Source organism: Chiloscyllium plagiosum, unplaced genomic scaffold, assembly GCF_037043375.1.
Source record: "Chiloscyllium plagiosum isolate Xiang-an unplaced genomic scaffold, Cpla_swu_hap1 HiC_scaffold_44, whole genome shotgun sequence".
Classification (NCBI taxonomy): Eukaryota; Metazoa; Chordata; class Chondrichthyes; order Orectolobiformes; family Hemiscylliidae; genus Chiloscyllium; species Chiloscyllium plagiosum.
Window position 1 is genome coordinate 8,903,724 of NW_028270182.1, and position 16,155 is coordinate 8,919,878.

Consider the following 16,155-nt stretch of genomic DNA (forward strand, 5'->3'; position numbering starts at 1 on the left):
TGCTGATTTAAGCTGCAGCTTGTCTTTGACCTGGCGGTTTGAGTCTCACTCCTGATTGTATGGGTGTAATTTTTTGTAAACTCCAAAACGAACTGGAGTGTGACCTTGTGATAAAACTGACACCCACCACCACCCCCCAAGGCACCTGCTGCTGGGGAGTCAGACTCGCTTCCCCTGCCCCAGGCGGTTTTACAGGTTAATGTTTGTGTCCGCGAGTGAGTGCAGCCTCTGTGTGTCCGGCCTACACCCTCCCCCCAGTGTCGATGGTAAAGCCAATGGAGCTCTCAGTGAAGAGAGCGGCTGCAGAGAGAGAGTGTGTGTGTCGCTGCACTCCATCAGACTGCAGGGAGAATTTAGGAGAAAGTGAGGACTGCAGATGCTGGAGGTCAGAGTGGAAGTGTGTGGTGCTGGAAAAGCACAGCCGGTCCGCCAGCGTCCGAGGAGCAGGAGAGTCGACGTTTCGGGCAGAAGCCCTTCATCAGGGACCCGAGAGTATTGAACCTCCTGATTGACTCGGACCAGTAAAAACTCCAGGCGCGACCAAATGGGAGAGAGCTGTTGTCCAGAACGTTACGGGTGTGCTAATAGACCATTTTGCATATTTAGTCCAAGGTGGCGGAGGTTGGTGGAGGGGTTCTCGCTGAGGGGATGGTTAAATGGGAATGGACAGCAACATGAGTCCGTGGGAAGTGTGCAAAGGCAGCGCTGAGTGAGTGAGAAACCCCCTTCGTGTCCGTGTGTATAACTGTGTGTGTGTGTGTGTGAGAGAGAGATTGAGTGTGGTGCCCAGTTCAATGTAATAGTGTAGGGGCCCCCTAGTGGCCTGGCTGTGAAATGCACATTGCTCAAGTCTCTCTGAGCCCTGTTGCAAAATTGGATTGGCGAGACGTGTTAAAGCATCACTGTTTGTGTACATTTGTACCCAAGGGGATCTGACAAAGCAACAGGCTGGAATGTGGGTGAGTGAGAGGAACCCGGGAGTATTGAACCTCCTGATTGACTCAGACCAGTAAAAGATCAAGGCACGTCCAAATGGGAGAAAGCTGATCGGAGGGGGGTGTGGAGTTTTGAAAAAGCAGCATACGCCCAACGTGGGGCTCGAACCCACGACCCTGAGGTTAAGAGCCTCATGCTCTACCGACTGAGCTAGCCGGGCACTCCCCGTGGGTGCCGTTGTAGCTACTGCTGGGGGGGGGATTTGGCATTTAGCTCCCCCCCCCCCCATACACTCTCTGCAAGCCACACATCCACAGAGAGAAAGAGTGACTCTCACAGTCTGAGTCTACATAGCTCTGTGTCGCCACCAAGCCACTCAGTTCAAGGGGCAATTAGGGTTGGGTAACACCCTCTGGCCTCGCCAGGCGCCGCCCCCATCCCATGAGCCATCAATTTGACACTGCCCTCCTTACGTTTCTCACCTGTCCATCGTCCTTCCCACCTATCCGCTCTACCCTCCTCTCTGACCTCGCACCATTACCCCCAAACCCATTTCAGCTACCTTTCCCCCACCCCAACTCCCACTCTCCCTCCTATTTATCTCTCAACCCTGTTGGCTCACAATCCTCATTCCTGATTAAGGGAATGCCTGTAACGTTGATTCTCCTGCTCCTGATGCTGCCTGACCTGCTGTGCTTTTCCAGCACCACATTCAGGACTCTGATCTCCAGCCCTCAATTCTCTCCAACAATGAGAGAGAGCCTGGATCTCAGGGATGAGGCTCCAAGTTCCAGGTTGGGTGACCGAGGTGTTTTCAAACATGCATCTTCTTTCCAACAGCTCTCTGACCCACTCCGCACATTCCCTTGACCTTTCACTGACCCTGACGCCAGGAATCAATTCTCAGCTTCGGATGGGGGAATGTGTGAGTTTGGGCCCGTTTCCCGAAAGGAAGAAAAAGTTCTGCTGCATAGGACACAAAGGTTGGAGGTGTCGTTGACAGTATAGAGGGCAGTTGTAGGCTGCAGTGGGACATTGACAGGATGCAGAGATGGGCTGAGAGGTGGCAGATGGAGTTCAACCTGGATAAATAGAACATAGAACATAGAACAATACAGCACAGAACAGGCCCTTCGGCCCACGATGTTGTGCCGACCATTTGTCCTAGCTTAAGCACCCATCCATGTACCTATCTAATTGCCACTTAAAGGTCACCAAAGATTCTGACTCTACCACTCCCACAGGCAGCGCATTCCATGCCCCCACCACTCTCTGGGTAAAGAACCCACCCCTGACATCTCCCCTATACCTTCCACCCTTCATCTTAAATTTATATCCCCTTGTAACACTCTGTTGCACCTGGGGAAAAAGTTTCTGACTGTCTACTCTATCTATTCCTCTGATCATCTTATAAACCTCTATCAAGTCACCCCTCATCCTTCGCCGTTCCAACGAGAAAAGGCCGAGCACTCTCAACCTATCCTCGTGCGACCTATTCACCATTCCAGGCAACATCCTGGTAAATCTTCTCTGCACCCTCTCCAAAGCTTCCACATCTTTCCTCAAGTGAGGTGACCAGAACTGCACACAGTACTCCAAATGTGGCCTAACCAAAGTCCTGTACAGTTGCAACATCACTTCACGACTCTTGAATACACTCCCTCTGCTAATAAATGCTAATACACCATAGGCCTTCTTACAAGCTCTTTCAACGATCTATGAACATAGACCCCAAGATCCCTCTGTTCCTCCACCTCACTAAGAACCCTACCGTTAACCCTGTATTCCGCGTTCTTATTTGTCTTTCCAAAATGGACAACCTCACACTTGGCAGGGTTGAACTCCATCTGCCACTCCTCAGCCCAGCTCTGCATCATATCTAAGTCTCTTTGCAGCCGACAACAGCCCTCCTCACTATCCACAACTCCACCAATCTTCGTATCATCTACAAATTTACTGACCCACCCTTCGACTCCGTCATCCAAGTCATTAATAAAATGCAAGGTGATGCATTTTGGAAGGTGATGCGAGGCGAGGTGATGCATTTTGGAAGGTTGAATTTGAAAGCTGAGTACAGGATTAAGGATAGGATTCTTGGCAGTGTGGAGGAACAGAGGAATCTTGGTGTGCAGGTACATAGATCCCTTAAAATGGCCACCCAAGTGGACAGGGTTGTTAAGAAAGCAGCTGGTGTTTTGGCTTTCATTAACAGCGGGATTGAGTTTAAGAGTGGTGAGATCTTGTTGCAGCTCTATAAAGCTTTGGTTAGACCGCACTTGGAATACTGCGTCCAGTTCTGGTCACCCTATTATAGGAAAGATGTGGATGCTTTGGAGAGGGTTCAGAGGAGATTGACCAGGATGTTGCCTGGACTGGAGGGCTTATCTTATGAAGAGAGGTTGACTGAGCTCGGACTTTTTTCATTGGAGAAAAGGAGGAGGAGAGGGGACCTAATTGAGGTAGACAAGATAATGAGAGGCATAGATAAAGTCGATAGCCAGAGATTAGTTTCCAGGGCAGAAATGGCTAACACGAGGTCACAGTTTGAAGCTGGTTGGAGGAAAGTCGAGAGAGGATGTCAGAAGTGGAGTCTTCACACAGAGAGTTGTGAGAGCATGGAATGGGTTGCCAGCAGCAGTTATGCAAATTTAGGAGACAGCTGGATATGCATATGGTCCCAGAAATTTGAGGGTGCATATATGAGGAGCATTGGTCGGCATCGTGTTCAGAACATCTTGTTCTGCTGTGCGGTACTGCTCGAAAATGTTCCCAACCAGGATCGAACTGGGGACCTTTCGCGTGTGAAGCGAACGTGATAACCACTACACTATGGAAACAATTCAGCAATACATCGTTTGTACATGTCCCTTCCTGCCTGGGGGCGCCCTGCGAACCAGGCGTAATTTATCCAATTTCAGCCCTGGGATTGTTGCGGTTTCTCTGTGGAGTTGTGCAAACTCAGACAGCAAGAGTCTCTCTCTCTCTCTCTGTTTATGTGTGTGTGGCCGGTGGTGAGTGTGTGGGAGGGAGGTGATTGCAGGTTCCCCCGACAGCAGCAGGAGGAGGAGCCTGGATGCCTTTTGTCAAATCCAACCTGCGGATTGTAAGATATTATGATTTTAATTTCCGATCCATAGCAGCAGTAGCATCACTTTTGCATTTAACACAGAAAACATTACTGGATAAGTGGTGGACGCAGATTGACCACAACCAGAAAAGGCAAACACACTCCCTGGTGTAGCGCCCAGCCAGCTCAGTCGGTAGAGCATATGACTTTTAATCTCAAGGTCGTGGATTGGAGCCCCACGTTGGGTCAGACGTTCCCTGTTAAAAACACTCCACCCCACCCGAAGCATTTCCACTTTGCCTCTGGCATGGATCTGACTTTAAGTAGACGCTCGTTTCTCTCTGCAGTCTGATGGAGTGCAGCGACACACAGGCTCTCTCTTTTATAAGAGCTCCATAACCGAGTGCTGCTGCCTTTTCTGTCGACACAGAGGCTGCATGTAGTCACAGTCACTCCCAGCCACAAACATTGAAGGGTGGTTTTTGTAAATCGTCCTGAAGCAGCGGTACCTCAAATCCTGGCCTGGGGGAAGAGATAGTGTCAATTTGATGACAAGGTCAGTGAATTGGAGGGAGTGGGATGGGAGCCCACGCCCCAGGAGAGGATGTGATCTGAATACAGCACCGGAAACCACTCGGCAATCATGTAACATTCTCACCGGAAGGCTCAGTCCACGCAGTAACAGCCCACACACTTCTCTCCAATTCGGCCACATTGACACATCCACGCCACTGGCTCCACAACGCGGGAGAAAGGGGTTGAGGAACCTATCAGCCAGGATTGAATGGCAGAACATACTCGACGGGCCGAATGGCCTAATTTCTGCTCCAGTGTCTTAAGGTCTTTCTCGCAACCTGCAGCTTTCACACTGTCTCTCAGACACAGAGAGAGAGAGGCAGGTACACAGTAAGAAATACAGACACAGAGTGAGTGGGAACAGAGAGAGAGAGAGAGCGAGGGAGAGAATCAGCGAGAGAAATACAGACAGAGGGAGATGCAGACAGACAGGGAGATAGCGAGACAGATATCGAGGGAGATTCAGAGAGAGAAAAATACAGAGTGAGAGAGAGAGAGACAGGGGTGATACAAATACAGAGACAGAGAGGGAGATACAGAGATAGACAGAGGCACAGAACTGGCCCAACTCATACACCTCACTATTCTTTTCCCTTACTGTCCTGCCACCTCGTTCAATGCAGAACTGGGACAGCACAACATGTCAAAGGAGAGTCATCGAGTCATAACCCACAGTTATCACAGTTAATCCATCTAGCCTGCAGACTATCGGGTATTGAGCATGGTCAATCCACCCTAACCACCCGAAGACTGGAAGAAGAACACCTCATCTTCCGCATTGGGACCCTCCAACCACACGGGATGTGGATTTCACCAGTCTCCTCATTTCCCCCCTCCCCCCCCACACCTTATCCCATATTCAACCTTTTCAGTCAGCCCTCTTGACCTGTCCTACCCTGTCCATCTTCCTTCCCACCTATCCACTCCACCCTCCTCTCTGACTTATCATCATTACCCCAACTCAATCTACATATTGCACTTTCAGTTACCGTACCCCCAACCCCACTCCCCCTCCCATTTATCTCTCCATCCCGTTCGCTCACAATCCTCATTCCTGATGAAGGGATTTTGCCCAAAACGCTGACCTCCTGCTCCTCCGATGCTGCCTGACCTGCTGTCCTTTTCCAGCACCACAGTCTTGACTATGATCTCCAGCATCTGCAGTCTTCACTTATTCCCATCTTTAAACTTTGAGCACCGTTCACTTCCTCTTTCATCAACTGACTCCACATAAATTCTCTCTTTCTCTTTGATCTCTATCATTTAATTCTCCCAATCATGCTGCGTACTGTAAAAAACCATCCTTTTATGAGCTACCTTCAGTTCCGAGGAAGGGTCCCGCAACCCAAACCATGGAGTCTGGCTGCTGGTCACCATGGTGATGGTAAGGCCTACTACCGGTTGAGGCCTATTACCGGATTGAGGCCTAGTTCTTATCCGCTCAGCCATGACTGATGAAAGCAGAGCGTCCCATGTGCCACCTTTACCATCCTAAATCAGATGCTGTGCTGTCTTCAGGGATGTGAAGTTTGATTTTAAACTCACATTGACTTCACTGGCAAGACGGAGGTCGAGGGGGTGACCTGATGGAACTATACAAAGTTATGGGAGACATAGATAGTGTGGATAGCGGAGGCATCGGACAGGTCAACTACAAGAGGGTGTTGGTTCAAGGTGTGAGGAGGCAGGTTTAGGGAAGAAGTGAAGGGAAATCTTTTCACTCAGAGGGAGGTGGGTGTCAATGGAGGTGGGGAATGCAGGCCTGTTAGCAATGATTAAGGCACATGGACACATGAACATGGGCAATGAGGAATGGATCTAAATTCGGGTTAGGAATTGGCGCAGAATTGGTGGGCCTGTTCCTAAGTTGTACTGTATCAGTAAACAATTACACCCAAGATCTTTCTGTTCGTGTGAGCTACCCAGTGTCCTGCCATTCATTAAATGCTCCCTCACCTTGCTTCTTCTTTCAACATCAGAGTATATACAATTATGAGGAGCATGGATAGGGTGGATAGTCAGAGTCCCTTTCACCAGAGTGGAACTGTCAAATACTAGAGGGCATTGGTTTAAAGAGAGGGTCAGGACTAGTTTAACAGACATGTGTGAGGCAAGGCTTTTGTCTAGAGTTTCAGTCCCGGCAGTATCAGTTCACACACACATAAACACTCACATCTATCAAATACTCTCTCTCTCATACACACAGTTTCCAACCTATTGCTTTGTTAGACAATGGGGGCACAAATATTCTCAAACAATTAATCCACACTACCCCTCTCCTCCACTGTGGCCCTAAACAATTCCGCCTGGTCCATCAAATGAGGTTGAATAATTTCCCAGCAGATGTTTGGGCTAGCTCCCCTCCAGCAGGGTGGTCGGTGGGGGGGTGCGGGTTATTGGTGGTGAGGTGAAGCACTGAAGGAGATCGATGTAGAACATTGTCAAAAGGATCATGCTGGAAAAGCACAGCAGGTCAGGCGGCATCCGAGGAGCAGAAGAATCAACATTTTGAGCATAAGCCCTTCATCAGGAATGTGGGGGTGGGAGTGGCCCATAGGAGCTGAAAGATAAATGGGAGGGGGAGTAGGGTTGGGTAGGAAGGTAGCTGGGAATGATAGGTAGATGGAGTGGAAGGTAATGGTGATAGTTTGGAGCAGAGTGCGGAGCGGATAGGACAGTTCAAGAGGGTGGTGCTGAGTTGGAGGGTTCAATATTGGATAAGGTTGGGGGAGGGGAGATTGGGAAACTGCTGAAATTGGCATTGATTCTATGTGGTTGGTAGGTTCCAAGGTGGAAGATGAGGCATTCTTCCTCCAATCACTGGTTGGCTCGGATTTGGTGGTGGAGAAGGCCCAGGACTTGCATGTCCTTATTAGGAGATGTCGGTGTTGGACTGGGGTGGACAAAGTTATAAGTCACACAACACTAGGTTATAGTCCAACAGGTTTAATTGGAAGCACTAGCTTTCGGAACACCACTCCTTCATCAGGTGGTAGCACAACCTGTTGGACTATAACCTGATGTTGTGTGATTTTTAACTTTGCATGTCATTGGCAGAGAGGCAGGGGTAGTTGAAGTGGTTGGCCACAGGTCGGTATGGTTGTTTAGAGTGTGTGTCCTGCACATGTTCTCTGAAACATTCCATAAGTTGGCATCCTGTTTCGCCAATATATCTGAAGGATTATTTAATGAGGCTTTGTGGGCAGAGCTGTGAAATAAGAAGAGGATGGTGACATTACTGGGGAGACAAACACGTACAGAAATAGGAGGAGTAAATATGCAGGGAGAGTAGGGAGACTTGAGAAAGGAATCGTGTTGTCACAGTAGGGGATTTTAATTTTCCCAACATAGCGTTAAGGGCTTCGATGAGGTGCAATTTGTTAAGTGCATTCAGGAAAGTTTCCTCAAGCAGTATATAAAGGGTTCTACATGGGAAGTGACAAAACTCAACCGACACTTGGGAAATAGGGCCGGATAGGTGAGGGAGGTGACAGTGGGAGAGCACTTTGGGACCAGTGACCATTGTTCTATTAATGTTAAAATAGTTATGGAGAGGTTCCTGTGAGTGTGAAGGGCAACATTGGCAGGAATAGGGATCTCTGGATGACAAGAGATATTGAGGCTCTGACCAGAAAAAAGGAGGCGTGGCTCAGGTACATACAGCTGGAATCATGGGAATCTCTGGAGGGACACAGGGGATACAGGAGTTTACTGAAGAAGGAAATCAGGAGGGTGAACATGGAGCATGAGATAGCCTTCGCTGAGTATATTACGGTGATTCCAAAGAGGTCCTTTAAGTATATTAAATGAAAAAGAATAACTTGAGAGTAGGTCTGGGCAGCACGGTGGCTCAGTGGTTAGCACTGCTGCCTCACAGCACCAGGGTCCCAGGTTTGATTCCAGCCTCGAACGACTGCCTGTGTTGGAGTTTGCACATTCTCCCCGTGTCTGGGTGGGTTCCCTACGGTTTCCTCCCACAGATGTGCTGCTCTGCAATCTCCCTTGACCTCACTGACACCGCCTCACATCTCCTGCTATGAGGTATCAATTCTCAGCTTTGCATGTGGCATCACAGTGGAGAGCGTGGCAATGGAAAAGCACAGCAGGCCAGGCAACACCTGAGGAGCAGGAGAATCAACATTTTGGGCATGAGCTCTTCCTCTGATCATTCCTGACTTTGATCTCCAGCTTCTGCAGATCTCACATTGTCCTTCAGATAGGAGATGTGTGAGTTTGGGCCAGTTCCCTGAGGGAAGAGAAAGGCAGGACGTGAGGCATAATGTTCCCACACAGAATCTCACTGGGGACTTTTCGTTTGTGAGGCGAATGTGATAACCACTACACAATGGAAACTGTGCTGAAGCAACGCTCTTGTACATGTCCCTTCCTGCCAGGGAGAAGCCCTTCAATTCACAGAGAATAGATACAATCTCAGCTCCGGGACATTGACTATGTGCAGACTCATACACCAAGACTCTCTATATCTCTGGATCTCTCTCTCCTCTCCCTCTCTCTCTCTGTATCTTCCACTCTGTATCTCTGTCTCCCTATGTCTCCCTCTCTGTCTCGATTTGTGTCTCCATATCTCCCTCTCTCACTTTCTCTCTCTCTCACTGTCCTTCATTCTGTGTGTTTTTATCTTTCTCGCTGTGTGTGTGTTTGTGTGTTTGTGTATGTGTGTGTATGTGTGTGTGTGTATGTGTATGTGTGTCTGTGTGTCTGTGTGTGTGTATGTGTGTGTAGGTGTATTGTGTGTCTGTGAGTGTATGTGTATGTGTGTGTGTGTGTCTGTGTGTGTATGTGTGTCTGTGTGTGTATGTGTCTGTATATGTGTGTGTGTATCTGTGTATGTATGTGTGTATGTGTATGTGTGTGTGTATGTGGATCTGTGTATGTGTTTGTGTGTGTATTTGTGTGTGTATATGTGTGTGTGTATGTGTGTCTGTGTGTATGTATGTGTGTGTCTGTGTGTGTCTGTGTGTGTGTGGCTGTGCGTGTATGTGTGTGTGTCTGTGTGTGTATCTGTGTCTGTGTGTGTGTCTGTGTGTGTGTATATGTGTGTGTGTGTCTGTGTATGTGAGTGTGTGTGTGTGTGTGTGAGCTTGGCCGGTGTGACGGTGGGAATGCTGCAGGTTGTGAATGTAGGAGTGTGTGGGAGGGGTCTGATTGCAGGTTCCCACAGTAGCAGCAGGGGTAGGGGCTTGGATGGATTTTAGCCAATCCAAGCTGTGCGTTGTACATTATATTGGTTTTAATTTCGGACTCGCAGTAACAGGAGTTGGTAATGTATGGCCGGCTGCCTCAGTCAGTAGAATATGAGATTTTTAAACCCAAGGATTAAGGTTGTGTGTTCAAGGTTCATGTTTGGTGAAGCCTTCCTTTTCAATCAGCAGCTCAGTCCCCCTTGACCACCCCTTCGAGCCTGCACCACCATTCAGTATGATCATGGCTGATCATCCTTAATCAGTATCCTGTTCCTGCCTTATTTCCATAATCCTTGATCCCACTATCCTTGAGAGCTCTATCCAACTCTTTCTTAAATGAATTCAGACACTGGGCTTCACTGCCCTCTGGGGCAGAGCATTCCACACAGATGCAGATGCTGGAGATCAGAGTAAAATGGTGTGCTGCTGGAAAAGCACAGCCGGTCAGGCAGCATCTGAGGAGCAGGAGAATTGACGTGTTGAGCATGAGCTCTCCATCAACAATGATTTGGAGATGCCATTGTTGGAGTGTACAAAGTTAAAAATCACACAACACCAGGTTATAGTCCAGCAGGTTTATTTGGAAGCACTGGCTTTCAGAGTGCTGTTCTTTCATCAGGTGAGGGGCATGATGTGTATGATGGAGGGTCTGCGTGAGTGTGTGAGTATGTAAGAGTGTGTCTGTCTCTGTATTTGTGAGTGTGTGTATGAGAGAATGTATAGCGTAGTGGGGTCACCTATAGTGTGACATGAGCTCAAGGTCCCGGCTGAGACTCTCACACACACACAAACACACACATCCCCCCGCAGACACACCCACGCACATACCCTCTCACAGACTAATACTCCATCACACTCTCACACGCACTTTGCCTCACACCTTCAATGCATTGTCTGAGCTGAGAATTCACCTTTTATTCATAAAACCTTGTTATCTTGAGAATGAGACTTCAAAGAAGTTGTGGGATTTACACATTAATGAAGCGAAACCTGCAACCCACTCTGAACGATGAAAGACCTAACAGCAATCTAGGTTTGTTCAATATATTATTTCGGTTGCATGACACTGATCGTTTGCTATAAATTCTGTGTCTTATGATCCTGCTCCACAGCTACCTGATGAAGGAGCAACATTCAAAAGCCATTGCTTCCAAATAAACCTGGTGGACTATACCCTGGTGTTGTGAGATTTTTAACTCTATCTTGTGAAGGCACAGCTCCAACCGAACACACTGCACTGACAAACCACAAATACCTGCAGCAGCTCAATCTACTGCTTCTATTTGCAAAATGTCTTTCTGACATTTGATGACACAGCACAGACCTCACTGGGTATGGAGGAGAAATACACTAGTCAAAGCAGCTGGGAGGAAGTGAAATGCTCTATCCATCTGCCTGTGATTGTTCAAAAGAGGCAAGTCTACCTCTTTCACAACTGAAGTCAGGAGGAGTGTCACAGTTCCACCCCAGAGATTGTACCTGTTCACAGGTACAGGCAGGAAGGGACATGTACAAAGTTCCAACAACCACGCGGTTTCCATAGTGTAGTGGTTATCATGTTCACATTACATGCGAAAAGTTACCAGTTTGATCCTGGGTGGGAACATCGTCTTTCATCTTCGGCTTTTCTCCTCCCTCATGGAGCTGGCCAAAACTCTGACACCTCACTCTTGAGGTATTGTCCCGACTGTCCCATCCAGAACTGGGACAGTGTGAGATGTCAAAGGAGACAAGCACTGGGGATGCGTTGAGTGAGTGAGAAGCTGCCTTAATGTGTGTCTATGTGAGTATGTGTGACTGTGTGTGTGTGAGAGACTGAGTGTGGTGCCCAGTTCAATGTAAGTGCACAGGGGCCCACTAGTGGCCTGGATGGGAAAGGCTCTTTGCTCAGGTCTCCAGGAGCTCTGCTGCAAGACTTGATTGGCGAGACGGGGTCCTTCAGGGCAGAGGGGGGACAAAGCATCATTGTTTGAGTATATTTGTACCGGAGAGGGGCTGACAAAGCAACAGGCTGGAATGTGGGTGAGTGAGAGAGTTTGATAGAAGTCTGTGTGAACAGAGAGGTGTGTGCAGACACTGACTGGACTGAGCCTTCGTGTGAACATTGACAACGGAATGGGGCGAGGTTAGTATGGGTCAGGCTGGCCGAGCGGTCTCAGGTGCTGATTTTAAGTTGCAGCTTGTTTTTGAACTGACGGTTTGAGTCTCACTCCTGATTGTGTAGGTTTTTTTTTATAACTCATAAACGAATTGGAGTGTGAGCTTGTGATAAAATTGACACCCACCCCCAAAGCACCTGCTGCTGGGGAGTCAGGCTCGCTTCCCCTGCCCCAGGCGGGTTTACAGAGCCGCAGGTTAATGTTTGTGTCTGTGAGTGTGTGCAGCCCATACCCTTCCCCCAGTGTCGACTGCAAAGCCAGCAGCACTGGGTCATGGAGCTCTCAGTGAAGCGAGCGGCTGCAGAGAGAGAGTGTGTGTCGCTGCACTCCATCAGACTGCAGGGACACACACTCTCTCTCTGCAGGAGAGAAAGTGAGGATTGAAGATGCTGGAGATCAGAGTGGGAGTGTGTGGTGCTGGAAAAGCACAGCCGGTCAGGCAGCGTCCGAGGAGCAGGACAGTCGACGTTTCGGACAGAAGCCCTTCATCAGGAACCCGGGAGTATTGAGCCTCCTGATTGACTCAGACCAGTGAAAGATCAAGGCGCGTCCAAATGGGAGAGAGCTGACCGGAGCGGGGCGGAGTTTTAAAAATGCAGCAGATCGCCCAACGTGGGGCTCGAACCCACGACCCTGAGATTAAGAGTCTCATGCACTACCGACTGAGCTAGTCGGGCACTCCACGTGGGTGCTGTTGCAGTTACTGCTGTGGGTGGGGGGGATTTAGCAATTAGCTCCCTCCCGTACACTCTCTGCAAACACACACATCCACAGAGAGAAAGAGTGACTCTCAGAGTCTGAGTCTACATAGCTCTGTGTCGCCACCAAGCCACTCAGTTCAACGGGCAATTAGGGTTGGGTAACACCCTCTGGCCTCGCCAGGCGCCGCCCCCATCCCATGAGCCATCAATTTGACACTGCTCTCCTTACGTTTCCCACCTGTCCATCGTCCTTCCCACCTATCCGCTCTACCCTCATCTCTGACCTAGCACCATTACCCCCAAACCCATTTCAGCTACCTTTCCCCCACCCCAACTCCCACTCCCCCTCCTATTTATCTCTCCACCCTGTTGGCTCACAATCCTCATTCCTGATTAAGGGAATGCCTGTAACGTTGATTCTCCTGCTCCTGATGCTGCCTGACCTGCTGTGCTTTTCCAGCACCACATTCAGGACTCTGATCTCCAGCCCTCAATTCTCTCCAACAATGAGAGAGAGCCTGGATCTCAGGGATGAGGCTCCAAGTTCCAGGTTGGGTGACCGAGGTGTTTTCAAACACGCATCTTCTTTCCAACAGCTCTCTAACTAACTCCGCAAATTCCCTTGACCTCTCACTGACCCTGACCCCAGGAATCAATTCTCAGCTTCGGATGGGGGAATGTGTGAGTTTGGGCCCGTTTCCCGAAAGGAAGAAAAAGTTCTGCTGCATAGGACACAAAGGTTGGAGGTGTCATTGCCAGTATAGAGGGCTGTTGTAGGCTGCAGCGGGACATTGACAGGATGCAGAGATGGGCTGCGAGGTGGCAGATGGAGTTCAATCTGGATAAATGCGAGGTGATGCATTTTGGAAGATCGAATTTGAAAGCTGAGTACAGGATTAAGGATAGGATTCTTGGCAGTGTGGAGGAACAGAGGGATCTTGGTGTGCAGGTCCATAGATCCCTTAAAATGGCCATCCAAGTGGACAGGGTTGTTAAGAAAGCATATGGTATTTTGGCTTTCATTAACAGGGGGATTGAGTTTAAGAGTGGTGAGATCTTGTTGCAGCTCTATAAAGCTTTGGTTAGACCACACTTGGAATACTGCGTCCAGTTCTGGTCACCCGACTATAGGAAAGATGTGGATGCTTTGGAGAGGGTTCAGAGGAGATTGACCAGGATGTTGCCTGTACTGGAGGGCCTATCTTATGAAGAGAGGTTGACTGAGCTCGGACTGTTTTCATTGGAGAAAAGGAGGAGGAGAGGGGACCTAATTGAGGTATACAAGATAATGAGAGGCATAGATAAAGTCGATAGCCAAAGATTAGTTTCCAGGGCAGAAATGGCTAACACGAGGTCACAGTTTGAAGCTGGTTGGAGGAAAGTCGAGAGAGGATGTCAGAAGTGGAGTCTTCACACAGAGAGTTGTGAGAGCATGGAATGCGTTGCCAGCAGCAGTTATGCAAATTTAGGAGACAGCTGGATATGCATATGGTCCCAGAAATTTGAGGATATATGAGGAGCATTGGTCGGCATCGTGTTCAGAACATCTTGTTCTGCTGTGCGGTACTGCTCGAAAATGTTCCCACCCAGGATCGAACTGGGGACCTTTCGCGTGTGAGGCGAACGTGATAACCACTACACTATGGAAACAATTCAGCAATACATCGTTTGTACATGTCCCTTCCTGCCTGGGGGCGTCCTGCGAACCCGGCGTAATTTATCCAATTTCAGCCCTGGGATTGTTGCGGTTTCTCTGCAGAGTTGTGCAAACTCAGACAGCAAGAGTCTCTCTCTCTCTCTCTCTGTTTATGTGTGTGTGGCCGGTGGTGAGTGTGTGGGAGGGAGGTGATTGCAGGTTCCCCCGACAGCAGCAGGAGGAGGAGCCTGGATGCCTTTTGTCAAATCCAACCTGCGGATTGTAAGATATTATGATTTTAATTCGCGATCCATAGCAGCAGTAGCAGCACTTTTGCATTTAACACAGAAAACATTACTGGACAAGTAGTGGAAGCAGATTGACCACAACCAGATAAGGCAAACACACTCCCTGGTGTGGCGCCCAGCCAGCTCAGTCGGTAGAGCATATGACTTTTAATCTCAAGGTCGTGGATTGGAGCCCCACGTTGGGTCAGACGCTCCCTGGTAAAAACACTCCACCCCACCCTAAGCATTTCCACTTTGCCTCAGGCATGGATCTGACTTTAAGTAGACGCTCGTTTCTCTCTGCAGTCTGATGGAGTGCAGCGACACACAGGGTCTCTCTTTTATAAGTGCTCCATAATCGAGTGCTGCTGCCTTTCCTGTCGACACAGAGGCTGCATGTAGTCACAGTCACTCCCAGCCACAAACATTGAAGGGTGGCTTTTGTAAATCGTCCTGAAGCAGCGGTAGCTCAAATCCTGGCCTGGGGGAAGAGATAGTGTCAATTTGATGACAAGGTCAGTGAATGAGAGGGAGTGGGATGGGAGCCCACGCCCCCAGGAGAGGATGCGATCTGAATACAGCACCGGAAACCACTCGGCAATCACGTTCCATTCTCACCGGAAGGCTCAGTCCACGCAGTAACAGTCCACGCAGTAACAGTCCACACACTTCTCTCCAATTCGGCCACACTGACACATCCACGCCACTGTCTCCACAACGCGGGAGAAAGGGGTTGAGGAACCTATCAGCCAGGATTGAATGGCAGAGCATACTCGACGGGCCGAAGGGCCGAATTCTGCTCCAGTGTCTTAAGGTCTTTCTCGCAACCTGCAGCTTTCACACTGTCTCTCAGACACAGACAGAGAGAGAGAGAGAGAGGCAGGTACACAGTAAGAAATACAGACACAGAGTGAGTGGGGATGGAAATGTGTTGCTGGAAAAGCGCAGCAGGTCAGGCAGCATCTATGGAACAGGAGAATCGACGTTTCGGGCATTAGCCCTTCTTCAGGAATCTTTCGGGCTAATGCCCGAAACGTTGATTCTCCTGTTCCCTAGATGCTGCCTGACCTGCTGCGCTTTTCCAGCAACACATTTCCATCTCTGATCTCCAGCATCTGCAGACCTCACTTTCTCCACAGAGTGAGTGGGAACAGAGAGAGAGCGAGGGAGAGAATCAGCGAGAGAAATACAGACAGAGGGAGATAGCGAGACAGATAGAGAGGGAGAGTCAGAGACAGAAAAATACAGGGTGAGAGAGAGAGACAGGGGTGATACAAATACAGAGACAGAAAGGGAGATACAGAGATAGACAGAGGCACAGAACTGGCCCAACTCATACACCTCACTCTTCTTTTCCCTTACTGTCCTGCCACCTCGTTCAATGGAGAAATGGGACAGCACAACGTGTCAAAGGAGAGTCATCGAGTCATAACCCCACAGTAATCACAGTTAATCCATCTGGCCTGCAGACTATCGGGTAATTGAGCATGGTCAATCCACCCTAACCACCCGAAGACTGGAAGGAGAACGCCTCATCTTCCGCATTGGGACCCTCCAACCACACAGGATGTGGATTTCACCAGTTTCCT

The 16,155-nt window shown here is 49.2% G+C and overlaps 3 non-coding genes across 3 annotated transcripts; all 3 read right to left on the reverse strand.

Moving 5' to 3' along the window:
* Positions 1-1,083: 1,083 nt before the first annotated feature.
* trnak-cuu (transfer RNA lysine (anticodon CUU)) lies at positions 1,084-1,156 on the reverse strand. Its single transcript has one exon. It is a non-coding gene; the product is annotated as a tRNA-Lys (tRNA).
* An 11,390-nt stretch (positions 1,157-12,546) lies between these two features.
* Positions 12,547-12,619, reverse strand: trnak-cuu (transfer RNA lysine (anticodon CUU)). Its single transcript has one exon. It is a non-coding gene; the product is annotated as a tRNA-Lys (tRNA).
* A 1,601-nt stretch (positions 12,620-14,220) lies between these two features.
* Positions 14,221-14,293, reverse strand: trnav-cac (transfer RNA valine (anticodon CAC)). The gene has a single exon. It is a non-coding gene; the product is annotated as a tRNA-Val (tRNA).
* Between the last annotated feature and the right edge of the window lie 1,862 nt (positions 14,294-16,155).